We start from the raw sequence: 16,139 nt of genomic DNA on the forward strand, positions 1-16,139 counted from the left end.
TACACAGATTCCTGCAGGTGAGACAGTGGGAGCTGAGATTCTGCCCTTATGCCTCCACTTGCCCTCTCTGGTCTGACTTGATACCACAAGCCTGTGCTGGCAAGACGAGTTCAGGTGACAGAGGGCAGCCTGGGGCAGGCAAAGGTTCATGACGCCTTTTAAAAGTTCAAACTGAGAACATAGTTCTAATCGACCCGAGCCTAAGAACCTGTCTGGGAGCACTCACCGTTTACATCTAGAGCCAAGAAAACTTCTCTCTTCTCTGTTGGGAAGGTGACACTCCTAGAAGGATGACAGGAGCCTTCCAGATGATGGCCAATAGAAGCAGCCAGATAACATTCATCCAGTGAGTCTGGGTGGACTTCATTCTCTTCTACCACCAGCTGCTCCATACTGAGATTTGTGGGGTTGGGAGAGCAGATATTTAAACAAGAGGGATTAGTCAACCTGGAGCAATAATTGGTTTTGATGGGAGGGTTAAGGGACATGTTGCGAAAAACAAATGGGGATTTCCCTTAAAGGGAGGCATAACAATCCCCCCACCCACAACCCCAATCTGGGCCTGAAAGCACTTGCAAAGGGAAAGTGAGAGAGAGAGAGGGAGAGTGAGCATGAGATGCTCTGAGCACAGAGAAGAAATGAGCTCAGGAGGAAGGAGAGGAGCCACCCCAGGACACATAGTCATGTCACACACGCCCTCAGAACACAAAGGCAGCTTCAAATGCACCATAAATTTTGTTGAAATTTACATGCTGCATCCAGATGAACACCAGCTCCGGCAGCATAATGGACTCCTAGAAATCTTGTGTCTGCAAGACCAATTTTTCTAATACTGCAATGGGACAGGAATTTTTTTTCCCTAGTTACTTTTCTTGCCATGAAATACCTGCCAAGGTCTTAAGACCAAAGACAAAGGCAGATAAGTATGGCATCCTGGTTTTCATGAAAAGGAGAGGACAGAGGAGTACAAGAAATCCTGTGGCTGATCAGTAGCCCTGCCTCAACTGACTGAAAGTCACTGTAATTGAGAGGGATTCATAAAGGGTGAAAACAGATAACCTTGTTACAGGGACAGTCTGTCGTGGTCTGAATGGAAGGAATAGGCATGTGCAGCACTTTCTGATTCCCCTGCATGTGAGATGACCAAACGTTACTACTGATGTCAGACCCACGTTTCTCCATAGTTACCTAGAACAGATGATGTCTTGATTTTCCTCATCCTCAAGATCAGCAAGATTTTCTATGGATAAATTCAGACAAGTTGAGAAACATTTACAGATCTCATTGTGTAAATTAATAATCCAGTGTCTAATACTACCATAGGGACATTTATATCAGCAATGAGATGATAGGCTATTTAAGAAGGATATTCCAGATGCCTCAAGTTAGATCTCTCAGACTCTCCTTGGTTTACTTTCCTGAGCCATCAGGCAAGATCTCCCTTCCCTGGTGGATCCTCACCACAGTATTCTCTTCCAAGTCTCAGTAAAATGTTAAAGATTCATCTTCCCCACTAAGTCTGGGGAATCGCCCACAGCATTCTTACAGAATACTGTAATACTCAGGCTTTTCTCATCATATGCTGACTGCTTTAGCAGAATGATCAGTGGAATGAACAAATCCTCGAGTCACATGAATCCTAGTTGTTACACGGACCCTTCAGTCATTCATGGGGTGGGAAAATGCCAGGGCTCTGCCTTGCTTCATGAAACACACACGCAAGGTGATGGGAGGGCTCTCTGCATCCTGGGGCCCAGAAGATTGGTTTGCTAAGACAAGCAATTTAGAGAAGTAGACACTGGGGGTGCCAGCAATGACACCAGGGGAGTAACAAATACTGAAGGCTGTGAGCACCTGTGGGAAGGCGCAGAGATTCAAGGGGCACTCTGAGTGTGAAAATGGGAGCCTTGTGGGCAAGAAGAGACATCGCAAAGGAGTCAGGAAAAAATACAGTCATCTCCGGACCCCTGCACACATGCAAGTGAGTGAGTGTTTCACACCAGCCTTGGGTCCGTTATCTTACCTGGGGCTGACCCGTAGGCTTCACCTGAATGAAGAAGACAGCAGAGCTCCCAGACCCACCTGACGTCTGTACTTAAAACTCTACCACAGAGTCTGATTCAAATCACTGTCTACAGAACTTCCAACAGGGAGGAGAAATCTCAGCACCCCAGAGGCGAGGAGTACGAAGCACACAGGGTCTACCTGGGCATCCAGGTGGAGTTTTATCACAAGACAACACTCACTGGTTACATCCCGAGCATAAGAGACATCCAGGTCCTCAGGTGAGAAGACGGCTGTGCTCCTATAAGGCCAGAAGGAGTCTGACAGGTTAGGAAGCACCGAGTAAGTCAGATAATAGTCATCCAGAGAGTTCTGTGGGACACCATCTTCTACCATCTGTGGCATCTGTCTGCTGAGCCTGGTGGGGGAGGGAGGGCAAAAGATTAAGCCAAGACTGATCAGAAACTGTACAGTTCTATCTGGTTCTGATGGAATGTTTGAGTGGTGAAGCACGCCAAGGGTCTCATCCATTAGAGAGAGAAAAGTCTGTTTTGTGTGTGAGACACAGCGTGGTTTCACAGGGGCAGAAGAGGGAAAGAGCAGTAGGTGCTCAGTGCTCTGGCCAAAGAACAGGCTGATGAACAGACTGAATTCTCTCTGATGGTGCAGTCATGCCTCACATACAGGGACACAGAACATTGGCTTTCACACTTCCATTTACACTACATTGACATTACTATGACACACACGCCAGCATGCAACACCAAACAGACAGCAGATACGCATCTCACTCTGTAAAACACACCTGACATAAAGGTTGAGTACAAAAAGACCAGTCTGACTTAGTTCACCCGGGTCAACTGATTTGGGTTTTAAACTTGACAAGTAAATGCGAAATGGGAAATAATAGAAGTACCACAGTGATAGCAGAGAACATTATGAAAAAGGATAATAGTGGTGGGCAAAACTGCTGACACAATATATTCAGCACTTTCTGTTTTTCCCTGGATCAGGGTGTGTAGATGTCAGCACTGTACAAAGAGCCCACAGATATTCAAAATTACCTCGGGGCAACCACCTCTGGTCCTTTCAGGTCATCATGATCATTCTGCTTTTCTGCAAATCAATTAACAGGAGAGTTATATCAGGCAAATGCCTTTCAAAAATGCCCAATCCTGTGCCTATCTTCACAATGTGGTAACAGGCTGTTGAGACAGAAATCATCCAGGAGGCCCTAGAAAGAGCCTCATAGGTAGGCACTGGGTTTCCTTCTTGAGGCAATGGGCAAATTTCCTTGATGTCATATGTCATTGGCCGAGTATCCTGGTCGTGATTCTGTGCAAACAGCTAAATAAATCCTTTTCCCCACAGTTCCTGGGGAACAACTTTGCTACATTCGCAGCCTGCTATAATACTCAGGAATTTTTCATCTGAAATGTTGTTTACTAATGGGATAAGTGATTATACACTGAGATTAAATGGAAGTGGAATCCATACACCATCAAGTCAAATGAATCTCAACGCTGCAAACAGTGGACATTCATCAGGTTGGGAAGTTCTAGGGCCCTGCCTTAGCTCAGAGAAACATACCAAAAGATGACAGTGTGGCTTACCTTCTGGTTTCAGAAGACTTCGAACAAGATAAGTCAAAGGAAAAGAGAGAGCCTATGGGTTGATAGAAGTGAACTAAAGTAGTGAAATCTCCAAAGGTATAAACAAGCCTGCCAAAAGCCCTGGACAGGTGTAGGAACTCAGGGACATTACCCAGAAATGAAAATTAAAGCATTTCATGTGAGCTAAGAGGTTCACTCAAAATTAGGAAGCCTGAACGGTACCTCCTGTGACCCAGCTGCTGAGGTACACGTGAGTCTGGCTGGACCACCTTGGGTAGAGTGGTTTACCACAGGGACACCCATGACAGGGAACTTAGAAAAGTTCATTCATAGAATGTCTTATTTTAGATGGAATTATAGAGTCTGGTTCAAACCAGGCTTCAGGATGTAAGCATAGGGTCTATTAAAGGGGATTAATTCTCCTGGAGTAGACTAACAGATGTAGTGAAGTCTACCTGTGAGACCAGTTGGAATTTCATCCTCTTCAGCATGAGAGCAACCACAGGCTCCATCCACGGCAGACTCCACATTCTCTTCATCAAATGCAACTTTCCCATCACTGTAAGGCTGGTTGCAGGTAGAACCGTCCTGGGGAGTGGAAGCTACTGAAACACATTCATCGTGGGATTCCGGGAACACCACCTTCTTTTCCACATCCTGTACATTCACGCTGTGTCAGATGGAGAAGGGATGACAGATTAAGCGGACTCGATTCCAAGCGATCTGGCTGGTTTTGATGATAGGAATTGAGAGTGGTCACAGAAAGCAAAAGGGCAGCCCCCTTAAGGAGGGACGTAACTCCTCCTGAGGTGGAGTGGAGTGTGGCTGCCCTGGGGTGGGAAACATCCAGCAGGTTCTCCGGGCACTGGCCACACAACCGGTGGCTGAAGGAGGAGTTGGAACGTTCCCTGCATGCTAAAGTCATGACCCTCAGCACACACAGAGGACTGGGACCTCGGTGCAAACTTTTCTGCACACATTGTGTTAATCTGGATATCCTGTGTCCAAGTCAACACAGCTGTTAAGAAGTTAAAAATTTGTTTGAGTTTGGACTCTATTCCATTCAATTTAAAATTTTTTATTTGCACAAATATACCTTCCAAATTAGTATTTCAGAGTTGGAGAAAAAGGAGTTATAGACTAGATATTCTGCCTTCAAGAACTATTTTTTCAATATTTTGTTGTAATATGAATATCATTCTGTTTTCTTCCCTTGAAATCCAATATTTGCCAACATGCTGATGCCAAACCAGTGTAAGACCATAGGATCTCACCCTACATTAACACTCAGGAGAAATCACATGAACACAGGAACTCCTAGGTTTGGTTATTTCACCTGCATCAACTCACTGTACATTACTAAACTTGAAGGATTAAAAAATTGAAATGCAAAAACATGTGAAACATAAATAGACAATGTTGTTAAAGAGATAATTGTTGTTGAATGAATAGATGAAAGAGTTACATAGGCTACTTTCTATGTTTCTGTGGATCTGAAGTCTCTTCCTGTCACCACTGACATTCACAGCCCACAGATCTTCAAATTACCTGGGAAATGTGAGCTCTTGTCCACTCACTTGCTTGTGATAATTTTCATTGTCTAGTAAGAAATTCAGAGACAGCAGGTCATAATAAGAAAATCAGACCTCACACATATCTACTCAGTAATCACATATACAACAAGGACTTTAATATTCTCATTGTAAGAACATAATTCTTTAGCAAAGTTATTCTAGGACACTTAAGTCTTATGAGAATTAGACTGGACTGCTTCCAGAGCCATTGAGGAAATTTGCTGATTGAGCTGGTATCTCTCCCAACATCCTTTGTTCTGAGTCTGTATAAGCAGTTAAAAATGTATTTTCCACAGAGATGCTGGAACATGAGCTGAGTTATTTTCTAGAATTATTTCTGTAGTACTGCTTAGTCCCATCAGATTATGTGGTTGTTGATGGTTTAGAGGAATTTATACTTGGGGCTAGAGTGATGGGTGAATTGTGAAAGCCTTAGCCACTCAGTAATATCTGTTTCTTTGTGACCACGTGGACTACAGCCCACCAGGCTCCTCTGGCCATGGAATTCTCCACACAAGAATACTAGAGTGGGTGCCATTCTCTTCTCCAGAGGATCTGCATGACACAGGGATTGAACCTGGGTCCCTGCATTGCGGACAGATCTTTACCATCTGAGCCACCAGGATAGCCCAGTGAATAGTACTAACCCTCAAATCAAAAAGAATCTTTGGTGCTACACAGAAGCCATGGCCATTGGAAGCTGGAGGATCTGCCAGAGCCCAGCCTTGCTGCATGGAAACATCCAAGCGAGGCAATGGTACACTTGTGTCTGTCTTGGTGTCAGATAACATCTTAGCTAAGACCTGCCAACATCGAGAAAGGGGAGACTGGGGCTAAGAGGAATAAAACCAAACCTGGACATCACCTCGCCTTATAAAAAGGCAACACCGTCATCATTTCTGGAGAGGCCAGGAACACTTACAAAAATTAGATCACTGCAGGTAACAATACACTGGCTCCAAACTAGTTCTGACAGATACCTCCTGTGGATTTCCAGCTGAGGTGGGTGAGAGTTGTCAAAACTGATTTGGGTCAAATGCCTGACACTGGGGTCAGGGTGACAGAGGCAAGCCCAGAGCCAAGAAAAGAATGAAAGCTCCCTGACCCACCTGATGTCTCTGTTCCATAATAGACCCTTTTCCCTGGTTTCGACTAAGATGTGTCTATACAGCCTGTCCTAAGAGATGACCTTCCTTGGTCTATACAGCTTGTGGGGACAAATAATATGGGGGCTACCTGAGATTTTGGTTGGAATTTCATCTTCTTTAGCATGAGAATAACCACATGGTCCATCCGGATCAACGTCTACTTCCAGTTCATTAAAGTTAAATTTGTCATCACTGTAAGGCTGGTGCTTATCAGAACTTCCTTGGAGAATTGAAGGCATCAAAACACATTCATCCTTGGATTCTTTATGCACTTCCTTCTTTTCAACCTCCTGCAGCTCCATGCTGTGCCAGATAGGAAAGGAGTGACAGAAAGTTAAATGAAGACGATCTGACCCCAAGCCATGCTGGCTGGTTTTGACAGGAGGCATGCGGAGTGGTCACAGAGAGTACAAGAGCAGGCCCCTTCAAGACAGAAGGAACTGTCCTCTCTTATATGAAGTGGAGTGTGTCTGTCTGGGGATCAGAGAGGGGTCAAGCAGGTACGCAACAGACCAGCCACAATGCTCTGAGGAGGAAGGAGCCTCAACCATCCCAGGATGGTACTTTCAGGAACAGGAAGCACAGATGAACTTCCACACCAAGTGCTTCCCCACAGGTCCTAAGCCATGTTGAATTTAAGATGAAGTAGTCAAGTGAATAAGGACTTCCCCGGTGGCTCAGGAGGCTGAGTGTCTCCTGCCAATGCAGAGATGCAGCTTCGAACCCTGGCCAGGAAGATCCCTTGGAGAAGGAAATGGCAACCCACTCTAGTATTCTTGATGGGAAAATGCATGGGACTGAGGAGCCTGGCATGCTCCATCCAGTCTGTGCGGGTCACAAAGATTCAGAGACAACTGAGCAACTGAGCATGCACAGTGAGGTGAGTACAGATATTAAAGCTTTATAGACTCTCTGAGATATTCTACCTTCTCTTTAGGAATTGAAAGGCCTCTAAGGCCGCTTTCACTTACTAGTATCACAGACAACTAAATTTCTTTTCTGGACAGTTGTCCTGGTGTTTAATTTTGCTAGGTGCTTCTCTACTAATACCGTTGCTAGTTACGTTCCTTCCAAGGATTGTAAACAACTGTGTAGAAATCGATATTTATCTCACTTGGACTTCCTATAGAAGAGAACAGATGCTCTCTGTCTATACAGGAAATCCTAAGGGTGGTGCATTCACTTTTGGTCATACATACAAGTAGCACAGAGACAGCAGACAACCAAGTTACAGGGACACTTCCACGTGGGTTGAGTGAATTAAATTAATGCCATGTGAAGTTGTGCTTATACTGACATCTGGCATGTGACTCTCTTGAGTTCACTTATTGTTCTTCTGTGACCCTGTCCATGTTTACCCTACACATTACCAGCTCCTGACAGACAAACTGAAAACCACAATCACAGAAAACTAATCACTCTAATCACATGGGGCACAGCCTTGACTAACTCAATGAAATTATGAGCCACGCCGTGAAGGGTCATGGTGGAGAGTTCTTACAAAACGTGGCCCACTGAGAAGGGAAAGGAAAATCACTTCAGTATTCTTTCCTTGAAAACCCCATGAACAGTTTGAAAAGGCAAAAAGATAGGACACTGAAAGATGAACTTCCCATGTCGGTAGGTGCCCAATATGCTCCTGGAGATCAGTGCGGAAATAACTCCTGAAAGAATGAAGAGATGGAGCCAAAGCAAAGACAACAGCCAGTTGTGGATGTGACTGGTGATGGAAGCAAGGTCTGATGCTGTAAAGAGCAATACTGCATAGGAACCTGGAATGTTAGGTCCGTGTTTCAAGGCAAATTGGGAGTGGTCAAACAGGAGATGGCAAGGGTGAACATCGACATTTTAGGAATCAGCAATCTAAAATGGACTGGAATGGGTGAATTTGACTCAGATGACTATTATATCTACTACTGTGGGCAAGAAGCCCTTACAAGAAATGGAGTAGCCATCATAGTAAACAGAAGAGCCCAAAATGCAGTACTTGGATGCAATCTCAAAAAGGACAGAATGAGCTCTGTTCATTTCCAAGGCAAACCATTCAGTATCCCAGGAGTCCAAAACTATGCCTTGGCCAGTAATGCTGAAGAAGATGCAGTTGAACAGTTCTCTGAAGATCTCCAAGACCTTCGAGAACCAACACCCATAAAAGATGTTCTTTTCATTATAGGGGACTGGAATGCAAAAGTAGGAAGTCAAGAAACACCTAAAGTAACAGGCAAATTTGGCCTTGGAGTACAGAATGAAGCAGAGCAAAGGCTAATAGAGTTTTGCCAAGAGAATGCACTGGTCATAGCAAACACCCTCTTCAAACGACACAAGAGAAAACTCTACACATGGACATCACCAGATGGTCAGCACCAAAATCAGATTGATTACATTCTTTGCAGCCAAAGGTGGAGAAGTTCTATACACTCAGCAAAAAGACTAGGAGCTGACTGTGGCTCAGATCATGAACTACTTAATGCCATATTCAGACTAAAATGGAAGCAAGTAGGGAAAACCACTAGACATTCAGGTATGACCTAAATCAAATCCCTTATGATTAAACAGTGGAGGTGAGAAGCAGGTTTAAGGCACTAGATCTGATAGAGTGCCTGATGAACTGTGGACGGAGGTTCGTGACATTGTACAGGAGACAGAGATCAAGACCATCCCCAAGAAAAACAAATGCAAAAAAGCAAAATGCCTGTCTGAGGAGGCAGTAGAAATAGCTGTGAAAAGAAGAGAAGTGAAAAACAAAGGAGAAAAGGAAAGACATTCCCTTTTGAATGCAGAGTTCCAAAGAAGAGCAAGGAGAGATAAGAAAGCCTTCCTCAGTGATCAGTGCAAAGACATAGAGGAAAAAATAGAATGGGAAAGTCTAGAGATCTCTTCAAGAAAATCAGAGATACCATGGGAACATTTCATGCAAAGATGCGCTCAATAGAATTGTATGGACCTCACAGAGCAGAAGATATGAAGAAGAGGTGGCAATAATGCACAGAAGAACTATACAAAAAAGATTTTCATGATCCAGATAACCACGACGGTGTGATCACTCACCTAGAGCCAGACATCCTGGAATGTGATGTCAAGTAGGCCCTAGGCAGCGTCACTATGAACAAAGCTAGTGGAGGTGATGGAATTCCAGCTGAGCTATTTCAAATCCTAAAAGATGATGCTGTGAAAGTGCTGCACTCAAAATGCCAGCAAATTTGGGAAACTCAGCAGTGGCCACAGGACTAGGAAATGTCAGATTTCATTCCAGTCCCAAAGAAAGGCAATGCCAAAGAATGCTCAAACTACTGCACAATTGCACTCATCTCACATGCTAGAAAAGTAATGCTTAAAATCCTCCTAGCCAGGCTTCAACAATACCTGAACCATGAACTTCCAGATATTCAAGCTGGTTTTAGAAAAGGCAGAGGAACCAGAGATCAAATTGTCAACATCCGTTAGATCAATGGAAAAGCAAGAGAATTCCAGAAAAAACATCTATCATGCTTTATTGACTACGCCAAAGCCTTTGACTGTGTAAGCTAAGCTAAGTCACTTCAGCTGTGTCCGACTCTGTGCGACCCCATAGATGTCAGCCCACCAGGCTCCCCCGTCCCTAGGATTCTCCAGGCAAGAACACTGGAGTGGGTTGCCATTTCCTTCTCCAATGCATGAGAGAGAAAATTGAAAGTGAAGTCACTCAGTCGTGTCTGACTCTTAGAGACCCCATGAACTGCAGCCTACCAGCTCCTCCATCCATGGGATTTTCCAGGCAAGAGTACTGGAGTGGGGTGCCATTGCCTTCTCCGTTTGACTGTGTGCATCACCACAAACTGTGGAAAATTTTGAAAGAGATGGGAATACCAGACCACCTGACCTGCCTCTGGAGAAATCTGTATGCAGGTCAGGAAGCAACAGTTAGAACTGGGCATGGAACAACGGACTGGTTCCAAACAGGAAAGGTGTATGTCAAGGATGTATATTGTCACCCTCCTTATTTAACTTACATGCAGAGTACATCGTGAGAAATGCTGGGCTGCATGAAGCACAAGCTGGATTCAAGATTGCCAGGAGAAATATCAATACCTTCATATATGCAGATGAAACCACCCTTATGGCAGAACGCAAAGAAGAACTGAAGAGCTTCTTGATGAAAGTCATCGAGGAGAGTGAAAAAGTTGGCTAAAGCTCAACATTCAGAAAACTAAGACCATGGCATCTTGTCCCAGCACTTCATGGCAAATAGATCAGAAGACAGAGGAAACAGTGTCAGACTTATTTTTGGGGGGTCCAAAATAACTGCAGATGGTGACTGCAGCCGTGCAATTAAAAGACGCTTACTCCTTGGAAGAAAAGTTATGACCAAACTAGACAGCATATTGAAAAGCAGAGACATTATTTTGCCAACAAAGGTCCATGTAGTCAAGGCTATGGTTGTTCCAGTAGTCATGTATGGATGTGAGAGCTGGACTATAAAGAGAGCTGAGCACCGAAGAATTGATGCTTTTGAACTGTGGTGTTTGAGAGGACTCCTGAGAGTCCCTTGGACTGCAAGGAGATCCAACTAGTCCATCATAAAGGAAATCAGTCCTGAATATTCACTGGAAGGACTGATGTTGAAGCTGAAACTCCAATACATTGGCCACCTGATGCGAAGTTCTAACTCTTTTGAAAACACCCTGATGCTGGGAAAGATAGAAGGTGGGAGGAGAAGGGGACGACAGAGGATGAGATGGTTGGATGGCATCACCGAGTCAATGAACCTGAGTTGAGACTCTGGGAATTGGTGATGGACAGGGAGGCCTGGTGGGCTGCAGTCCATGGGGTCACAGAGAGTCGGACACGACTGAGGGACTGAACTGAACTGATAGATAATCATCACCTGGGGGTTGGTGTTTCTTGTGCTTGTTCATTGACTTCATCTTCATCTTCATCAGTTTCTGCAAACAAAATTCGAAATACCCAGTCAGCTTTTCGTCACTTCTCCCACTAAAAACACAGGGACTCCTGGTCACAGAACCATAAACATCTATGTGTGAGGCAGTACTGTACGGGAGTTTTAATGCATTGTCTTTAAACAGCTGCCCAAGCATGGATTTCTGATCCAACAGGCAGTCGGTTTCTAAACTGGTAGATCAACCTCAGGACACCTTCTGCTTGAAACTGGGCAAACATTTAAATTGTCTTTTCTTCCTTATATCACCTCACATTGTCCACCTCCCATCTCCACTTCTACAAATGTATCATCCATCCTGCCACAAATTCTGCCAATGACACAGCCTCTATAAACCTTCTCAGGTCTCACAAGATGCTGTCCTTGCTCTAAGGAGAACAACCACGTCCCACATTCCTCCATCTGGGAACATCCTGGCTCTTCAAGGTAGCTTTTGTGTGTTAACTGGGAAACTCCCTATGGAAAGTGAGTTCTCCGGTTTAAACCATTTTCCCAACACCAAGTCCAATTCTATCAAGTACCTCATCCAACACCACAAAGTGAAGGGTTCTCTTTTCTGCAGTGTATTTGTAAATATTCCCCAATTTCATCACTATAGCTACCATCAACAGATTATTTGATCCATTTTACATATGAGAAGAGTTACTAACATAAGGAAAAGCAATCATTCTCACACAGTTATAAACACAGCACTCAGCATGGAACCTGGGAACTTCCAAGCATCATCTAGGGCTCTATTCACTCTAAGAAGCTGCCTGTCACCTTCTCCTTTCTGCGCTTTAATACTGGCTGGATGTTGCCTCCTTCCCCAGTGGCCATGGTCCATCAGGGAGGAAGCAGACCGTTGGGATACGCTGACTTCCACCCTGTGCATTTCTCCTCTATCCTCTTACTAAGACAATTCTGCTCCTACATAGCCCCAAATAGGATATGAAACAGGAAAGCTTATAAACATTCCTAGTGGAGGTGTTCATCTTATCACCTGGGGACCTAGGGGAGGATCAGTGCTCTCAGGGTCTGTGGCCCCCTCACCTGGGCTGAGCTTGCAGGCAAGGCGCTCTGCCAGGCGGTATCCCTCAGACAGGCTCTCTCGGAAGCCCTGCCCCTGGTAGTTGTTCAGGTCATTGTGGGTGAGGAGGTCCTTGAGGTGCTGCTTGAGCAGGACAGAATCATCTTTCCCATCCCGTAGTGTCTGCCGTAACTGGGTCAGCTCTCGTGCCTGACTTCGAATTAGGACGTCACACGTCCTAGGTGGAAGAGAAGACACAATTGGAAAAGGCAAAGAGTTAGATGAAAGACAGTTAGGGATTTCTGTGAGAACATCCCTAAGGAGACCTCGAAATAGAATTCTGGCACATATCTGATGACTGGCTCAGTCACTCAGTCATGTCCGACTCTTGAGATCAAATGGAGTATAGTGCACCAGTTTCCTCTGCCCATTGGCTTATCCTGGCAAGAATACTGGAGTGGGTTGCTATTTCCTACTCCATATCTGATGACTGGCCTATGTCAAAGACAAACAAGGTAAACAAAGGTTTCCCCTGTATCAGACAGTACTCCTGTAAGATTCCGTGACATTCCATTCATCTTGTCCTTCTGTAAAGGTAACCTAATGTCTTCCCTGGAGGCTCAGCTGGTAAAGAACATGACTGACAATTCAGGAAACACAAGAGATGCAGGTTTGATCCCTGAGTCGGGAACATTCACTGGAGAAGGAAATAGCAACCCATTACAGTATTCTTGCCTGGAAACTTCATGGACAGAGGAGCCTGGTGGGCTACAGTCCATGGGGTCATAAAGAGTCAGACACTACTGAGTGCACATGCATGCATCAATGTCTTCCTAAATCTGCATCATGAAGATGTCTCTTCAGTTCCTCACTCGGCCATACCCATTTTCATTAAAAAATACACAAAATATTTTCTGTATTTTTAATGTGGCAACACAAAGTACTGTCCAGTGAATGACACACAGCCAGATATACAGTGTGGACACGTACAGCTGGTGTGAATTGGGAAGAAAGTAAGAATGACAGGGTCAAGAAAGCATTCCAGGATGTAGTCAGTCAGGAGGCGGTTGTGATTTAAAGGCAAATAAGGTACCGATGGCACAACATTGTCAATGAGCTAAGTGCCACTGGTTCACTTGAATGTAGTGAATTTCATGATGAGATTCAAGTCACTAGTTTATTTAAAAGCAAAGTAAATTACTTCCTGAATAACAACTGGAGTCCATAATTCACCAACTGGTGTTCTCCACCAATTTTATCACATTCTGCCCTGTGCCTGTGATGAATATCCCTGCCCTCCTTACCTCAACCTTTCATCAAGTGTTGGCTTCTCTGCCTGCTTCTCTGCTGAACTCCGCGCCTCAACCGGCACCTTCTCCCCCAACACGGATTCAAGGATGTCCTTACATGCTTTACAATCTGAGGAAAGAGACAGTGCCTCAGGGAAAGCTGGCCTTGCTGCTGTGGTCACTGCCTTCAAGGGAGGAGGATGGGCCACCTCAGTGGTGGATGCAACTCCTTCCCCAGTCTCTATGGAGAGATTTCCACATCTGATTCCTCAGCGTCTGAACCGAGGTGACTCCCCATTTTAGAGCTGAGGAAAGAGAAGTTCCTAGGCACAGAACACAACTTGACAAGATGAACTACCTTTTGGCAAAGTTAGAATTCACATCCCCTGAGACTGACCCTGAATCCTGGGCCACTGAACCAGGACCTGCAGCCTCTTAGGTGAGACACTGAGCGGGGGCCTGGGTGGCGAGTCCTGTGGGGTCAGTAAGCCTCCCAGTACTACAGAGCTGCTGGTTCCCTCATGCTGGGATCTCAGTAACGAAGAAGTGTCTCAAGTATACAACTCACCTGGACACACTGGTGTGAAATAGAATACATGAAACCATAAGGACCTGAAAGAGATAGGCCCAAACCCTGAGAAAGCCTGTGTCATTAGGAACAGTGGAAGTATGAACTAAGTGTATTTACACTGAGCCAGGCACTGTTGTCAGAGCTTTGTCAGATTTACTCAGTATTCACTACAACTCAAACAAGAGTTCCTATTAGAGCACCACATGGACAGAGGAGGAAAGCGAGACACAGAAAGGTTCCCACCAGGGATGTGAGCCCAGGAAGCCTGGCCCAGAGTCCACGTCTTTCACACTGTGCTGAGGTGTGAAAGGTGACCCTGACCTCCACACCAGGGTCCTGGTGAGACATTTCTTCTTCACCAGCCTCACAATGTCTTTCTTAGAATTTTGTGACTATCATAAGGAGTGGGGTAAATAAAACTTAGTTTGTCCTTTCCCCAAAGCTCATCATTTCACTTTCTTAAACAGGAGGCTTTACCTCTTACGTCTCTCTGTGTCAGTCATTTTTCATTGACTCCCTCATCGCTTCATTGAAAATGACTATAGGAAAGTGACACAGACACAAGTTGTCAAGATTCCGCTCATCCCCTTGTTGTGCATGTACCCTGGTCATGACTTCTTTCCTTACTCCAGGCCCCTCTTACTGAACAGGAAAAAATGATTCCAATTGCCAGGCTGATGTGGGTGCAAAGGGCCAACTCACACTCAGCCTGAGTTTTTACTAGGGCTGGTGATCTCCCCCAACTTACTATCATCTTCATGTTGATCACACAGCTTATAGCATAGACTCAGGGTCCCCCGGACTCCTGGTCAACCTGTATCACCAAAGTTTCACCAGCTCAAGTGGGGAGAGAGGGGAAAGTGCAGATTGTCTGATTTCACCAGAAACACCTTCATTCTTGCCACAGAGTCACATGGCTTTCTTGGACTCAAGAAGGAGAACCTGCACCTCAGAAAGCATGGATTCCTTCTCACCAGGGAGGCCCTGTCATGACGGCGTCACAGAGACCACGGTTTCAGTGAGAAGCAGATTCATCCTTAAGCTCCTTTAAATCATATCCCCTGCTTCTCACAGTGTGTAACCACACGTTACCCCAGTGCAAATAGCACAGGGCTTTGTCAATGAAACCTCAGGGAACCTCTAACTGACGGAGTTCATTAGTCTCAGAGGTTTAGCCAAGAGGCATGCAGGATCAGATACAGAACAGAAAAGATTCCAATCAATGCAGCTTAGTATGTGCCTGAGAGACATGGGCACTCCTGTGCTGGCACCAGGAATCACTGTCTGGAATTTTAACTCGAATCTCACCCTACACATCACTAAAAACTTGGAAAAGTGCCTCACTCCTTGTGCCTCAGTTTCCCCAACCTCAGGAACTGAAGACAAAAGAGCCACACTACTACCTTTCCTGCACTGTGGTCAGAATGGAATTCAAAATGACTAAGGGAAAAGGAGACCAATGTTGGAGGCTTAGTTTCTTCGAGGGAAGACAGTGATCATTCATTGCTTTGGTGACCATGACCCCGAGGACTTACTGTATTTCTGCAGATGATTGGCCAGGGAGTAAGCAGTAGCTTGGGATACGAGGAATTTCTCTGTGAGGTCTCTGAAGTCCTGCTTGTACTTTTCTAGCTGCAACTGAAGCTCCTGGTTGATTTCCATGAGGGTACGTTCTGCCCTCAGATCCGATAAAGAGGGAAGACATACTGCCATGGTGACATGTGGTAGAAGAGGTAGAAGCCAGGGCTGGGGAGGAGATACCTAATATATGGGGGATTCAAATAAGCAAAATCACATTGGTTTAATCAGCACTGAGGGATGACAAAAACGGAATTCCTGACTTACTGTTGGGAACAACTAGAGGGTTCTCAACCACAAAGAGAAGTTGAAGATGCCAGAGCTCAGAGCCATAGGTGCTGTGTGGGGCTCAGACTAAGACAGGAGTGAAGTAGAGGGACCCAGCATGCTAGGTAACCATCTGGAGTTGCCATAACA

Source organism: Cervus elaphus, chromosome 20, assembly GCF_910594005.1.
Source record: "Cervus elaphus chromosome 20, mCerEla1.1, whole genome shotgun sequence".
NCBI lineage: Eukaryota > Metazoa > Chordata > Mammalia > Artiodactyla > Cervidae > Cervus > Cervus elaphus.